Genomic DNA, 6,303 nt, shown 5'->3' with positions numbered 1-6,303 from the left:
TAATCAACTGAAGAGTGGTTGGGAAAAAAAATAGTTGCTTTATTAGGAAAAATTTGTTTAAATTTTGTAATGTTTTGCTTTCTTCGTAATGTATGTACAAGTGTCTTAAATGTGTCATATGTGGTCGCGAAAGGTGGGATAACTGTGGCATTTGCTACATATATACCACTATATGAAAAGTATGAGAGTGAGTTCCTCTGCTGATGTTATTTTTCTGAGAAGTATATAAATAGCCAATTCTAAGTGCTCCCTCCATTATATGACTTTTCACTCTTTACTACTTTTGAAGAAGAGCTATGGTAAAAGGGACTTTGAGGGCAAATCGTAAAGCCAGGTGTGTGTGTGTCGACAACAGTAAACACTTGACACTGGGGGCATGCACACTGTCACACAAACACATGCACTCACAGGTGTGCTTGGACTTAATGTCTCAACTTGATCTGCAACAAGTTGAAACAGGGCTAAAAACCTCCGCTGCAACCGTGTGTGTGTGTGTGTGTGTCTATGTGAGAGAGCTTAAGCTTCCCATCCCAACAGAGTCTGATGTGCCCTGTGGGCAGCCATCCTGGTAGCTGCCACTCAGGGCCGAGCTTTAACGGCTAAGAACATTTAGAAGCGTAGATAAGGGAGCAACAACAACCCTCACTTGTCAAGATGAGTGAAACATTAATGGCTGAGTATAAAGAGAGCATCAACATGCTAATGACCTCTGTTTACAGCCTCTTATTAAACTGAAGCCTATGGTTTAATGAAAACAGCACAGATGTGTTTTACCACCCACACTCACATGTTATTGAGTGGCTCTTTTGAAAATAAAGAAACAACCTGACCAAAACGAAAAGTGAGCCCACATAAATGAATGACAAGGCATCATGGGAAAGCTGGTGCATGGCTAAACCTCGCCAGCTATGTTAAATGGAGGTGGGGATGAGAGGAGGTAAAATGTGGAGAGATGTGGAAGAAGGTTGCCCCCTGTTGGGAATACTTGGAAAGGTGCAGCAACAGCATGCATCATTAAGTGGTCCACAACCTGAAGAACAGTATATTCTATAAAGTTCATGTGAATAGTCATGTTTTAGAATAACATTATCAAATTTAATTTATTATTACTTCATAATTAATGTGAGCGTAAAATGAAGTTAAACCAGAGTGAACTAAACCTGGATCAGAATGTGTCAGGGGCTTGTTTTAACGTCCATGTTTACTCATGAACACACAATTTTAAATTCACGTTGGCCACTTCTTATGCACGCAAGAAAAATAACGCAATCCTGACTTTCAAACATCAACTCACTCTCACACTGCATGATGAGGGATCAGATAATACATTCACTTGCATCAGATGTTTGACTGCCCCTGACTGGAAACGGTGATCATGAGCCAAAGCCAAGTTCATCAACATTACAAGCAAAACTCTACACTTATCTGAACCATTAAACAGCTTCACTATCAGACCACAACATTTTCAAAACCAGCCTGAATGTTTCCACAACACAATCCATTCCCTATTGTCCACTTACCACACCATACAGCATCTTAAGGCTCCTAACAGGTGAGATGGGGTGTATGTACGACGTCTCCGACCCGGCTCTCATAGGACTGTGCTGTGGTCAAATGTGGCTGAAGGAGTCGAGCTCTCCACGGCCAGATGGCCTCAGTGTGGAGCGGCACATGATGGAGGATACAGAACACATCCAGCCTCCCTTCTCCTTCACTTGTTTCCCCCGCCTGACTGGGCCTTCTAGACTGGCCTCGCATCTAACAACAAATCCCCCCCCCCCCCCTCTCTTTTTCTGTCATGACTATTCATTAACCAAGTCAGGCAGGCCCAGACTTGCCCACTTACAGATTAGATCCTACCAATATTACACATCAGTAGGGGAAGGAAACATAGGTGTGTTTGGGAGGGACCCAGGGATTTCCTATTTGACAAGCAGAGATTTATAGAGGTTCCGGAATCAATTGGGTATATCAGTGTGTTCTTGCCCAAACTTTTTATCTGATTTCAAGGCTCAGGCAATTACTTTGGTGTTAAATTTAAGAAAACAAAATATAAATTGCACTTATAGCAACAAAAATGAGAAGGTGCATACACCTGCAAAAATGTGCGCATGTTTGTCAATGCTTACACACACACACACACACACACACACACACACACACACACAGAAGCACTTTAATTAGCCCTTCCCCAACTCAAACACACACACTACCCCCTCAGTCCCTACAGGCCGCTCAGCAGGGAGACAGATGGAGGGAAAAGGCTGCAGAGAAGAGGGAATCTACAGGGGAGGGAATCTCCTGCACACTGGAGGGAAAACAGTGGAAGATGGCACCAAAAAAATGTGAAAGAAGGAGGGATGTGTGTGTGTTTGTGTGTGTGTGTGTGTGTGTGTGTGTGTGTGTGTGTTTGTGTGTGTTTGTGCTTGTTTGTGCAAAGCTTGACCCACAAACTGAACCGCAATGGGAGCCCACGTTCTTACCATCACATTGTCGTTCATGTCCCTCATATGGTAGACGTCCATGGAGACTTCAGCAGCGCTGCAGTGGCTCCCCGGGGTGCTGGTGGAGGGCACTGGCCGCTCACCTGGCTGGCTGCCTGGTGGGAGCTCAAAGTAGGTGCTGTCCGGCTCCCTTTGAACACACAAACACCGTGGATACAAGATGGTCAAAGGGATGTTGCCAAAAAAGGATAGTAGCACAAAGGTGTGTCTTTGTGTCTCATATGTCAATACAAAATATTCATTTAACGTAAATCTACTGTTTGGTTTTTCAGGCAGGCAAAGGGAAAATAAAAGTCTTCATACCACAATATTTTTAAATCCCTAAATCCTAGATGTTTTAGATTAACAAAAGTGGCTGAAAAAGCAAATATCTTTTCACATTGTGATTTTTGACTATGTTTGCAGCACAGAAACACTGGTCCGTCTAACATTCTATTACTGGAGTTTAAGTACTGAAATGATGCATTGTCTGGAATAGTATTGAGTTTGGAATAATCTGTTTGCTTATTAGCTCTCAGGTGATTACAGAAGCATGTGTCTGACACATCTTACTTTTTGATTAAAGAAACCATTATGTCATGAGGGGAATAGGTTAATCACTGCATGGAAAGTGAAATGGTGATCAGCAGATGTTGTTAACACTCACAGGGAACTCCACAGGTGTTCAAAGGTGCCTCCCTCTTCAGTGACAGTCGACTGGGACATCTTAAAGGATGGGTAGTCTGGTGAGGGACAGATCACTCTGCAGAGCACACACACACACACACACATAGGTTTTTTTATTAATAAGCTAATGAAACAAATCATTTTCCATAAAACAAACTCATCAGTGTTTTCATCAGTGCTCAAAAATAATCATCTCACACGCACGCACGCACAGACACACGCACACACACACACACACACACACACACACACACACACACACACACACACACACACACACACACACACACACACACACACACACACACACACACACACACACACACACACACACACACACACACACACACACACAAATCCAGGTGTGATCACACCAATGTAGTTCCAGTAAGGTGGCACAGGGTGTCAGGGGGCCTGGGCGTGCCCGGACCTGCCGGCCTCGTCACCGTCTCACTCCGAGGGGAAGCTCCCTCCCTCCCCTCAGCAAAGTCTCAACACCCCCCCCCCCCCCCCCCCCCCCCCTCTCTCTTGTCTCTAAATAACACAGCACCTTCAGCGCAACTCATGCAAAAGCAGCGAACATCCAGCAGCTTATTTCACCTCCATCTCCTGACAGAAAACATGTCAAAGATATGCACAGTCAAGAGATACATCAGCAATGAAGCCATCCGGGGCCTCATTGTGGGGGATTCAATGCAAAACTTATCCGAGCTGTCAGTTAAATGGAGAATGAAAAAGGGCAGCAGGCCTACCGCGTAATGCCGATAAATTCACGTCCTCGACATGTCCCCAGTGGGACGTGCTGATCAAGAAGCAGCAGTAAACCCTGTCGGATACGCGGTTCTGTACTTGTGCGTATCAAAGTTTGTTATATTCACAGTGGCGCACCGCAGCAGCGTCGCATCTCCTTAGTAACCCCTGCGAAGGAGTGCGCCAGTTTGTGCGTAGTTTTAAAGACGCATCAGCCCTGATTCAAAACACTTCCTTTATGTGATTTTCTGTCAATTCATCGTTACTCTAAGTGACCCCGCGAGTTTAAATGGTTCTCTATGAACTGCAATCTTATCTCTTACCGTTTCACTTTGGTCTGCATCGATTAGAGATATGCAGCTTTGGAAACATCTGAAGTGATGTTGACTGTTGAACAAAGGCTGTCAGGTTCATCTCAGTAAGTTTTCAGACATGATCCATTGGACGTGACGACCAGATAAATAGTTGGGACACACATGCACGGTTAAAGGGGCCTGCAGTACACCATTCAGGCCACGTGGTTCCCGCTGTTCCCCTGCTGCCTGCCGCCGCACAAATCAGCACCTGATTCAAAGCTCGTCCCGTGGTGCCGCCTCTTCAGACCCCAGAGCAGCTCCAGTGTTAACGCAGGGGATGTGACCTCAGCAGCTTCACTGAGATTTCCACACGCACCACAGGACTGTCCTCTCATACCCTGACCACACATAACCACAAGCCTTGTGATCTGTATCTAAAATGCATTTAAAACTGAGAACATACAGGAAGGGAAACCATATTATATATATATATATTATCCACAGAATGATGGATATCTATAGATAGATAGATAGATAGATAGATAGATAGATAGACAGATAGACAGATAGATATTTAGAGTGAAAGACAGACATATAGATAGATAGATAGATAGATAGATAGATAGATAGATAGATAGATAGATAGATAGATAGATAGATAGATAGATAGATAGATAGATAGATAGATAGATAGATAGATAGATGGATAGATAGACAGATAGATAGACAGATGGACAGATAGATATTTAGAGTGAAAGACAGACATATAGATAGATAGATAGATAAATAGATAGATAGATAGATAGATAGATAGATAGATAGATAGATAGATAGATAATTCTGACCCTGATTTCTGATCGAGTAAAATAGTCTTTTTCAGTTTCAACCAGAATTTGCATGGCGCCACATATTCAATGATAAAAAACATATTGAAACACTTTAATGTAAATTACAATTAAGTATTTATTTACAACACCTCCTCTTTAGGTGTCTCTGATGTTCACCTGTCTCTACTTTGTGTCTCCACTCCCAGGTTACGGCACCCATGACAACACACACACACACACACACACCACACGCACATTGCTTCCCGAGGGCCAGTTTATGAAAGAGAATATAGAGTCCCGAGCGAGTAGAAATTAATTTTAAAATTGTTTTAGATTCGATCCTCCTCAGCCCCAAGTGATATATTTAATAAGAGGTTGGTAGTTATTGATGTATCATCATTGGATGTCGCTCGTTAACCCTAAACACACAGCATCGAAATGTATTAAAAAAGGACAAATAGCGGAAAAGAGAAAGCATTATAAAATAATCCTAATTACTCAGCATTTTACAAATGTTACTCAATAGATGTTATGTTATTGATAACTGGCTACATGTCAACATAAACAATAACAAGCTTGAATAAAATGGGAAAAAATTGAAATCTTTACGAATCTTTATAGTGACGGTTTCTTAGGCCTTCATTATTATTTAGACATTTTCATACAATTGTATTTATAATAACCTACTGTTTTTAGATACTATTAAGAACAGTCCAGAAACGGTCATTAACAATTACCCTAAACACGATCTGCTGCAAAAGCAAATCAATAAAATAACCAGAGCGATTTTTAAATGAAATACAGTTTTAAAAAATGGAATCAAATAGATTTGGCCTTTTCTAAAATGTAGCTTGCTTAGAATATTTTTTTAGATCAGTGTATTTTTGTAAAACAAATGCTGACAAACTAGGCCCGCTTCAAAACTTAATAAAAAACAAAAAATTTACATCAGATAATAGATCCCACATCGCCACCATCAGTCATTTAGGAACAAATCAACGTACCTGAAGGTTATTACGACTCCAATCCAAATGCACAGGAATTATGTTGCGCCGAGCACCTGCTTGTTTATCATAGAACGTGCCAAGAGAGTGACCCTCCATAAAAAATAAAAAAGATAAAACAAAAAACAGCAACAACAAAAAAAAGAATCGACCCTATTCAGAGTGTGATATCAGTGGTTGGAGGTGATTGACTTTTCAGAGAAGCAGGATGAAGTGCGAGGAAAGCGCAGCAGCAGCGGAGGGAAGCTGTGAGCTC

This window comes from Pleuronectes platessa, chromosome 6 (genome assembly GCF_947347685.1).
Source record: "Pleuronectes platessa chromosome 6, fPlePla1.1, whole genome shotgun sequence".
Classification (NCBI taxonomy): domain Eukaryota; kingdom Metazoa; phylum Chordata; class Actinopteri; order Pleuronectiformes; family Pleuronectidae; genus Pleuronectes; species Pleuronectes platessa.
The sequence above is the reverse complement of the archived record's forward strand: the minus strand, read 5'-3'. Positions refer to the sequence as shown.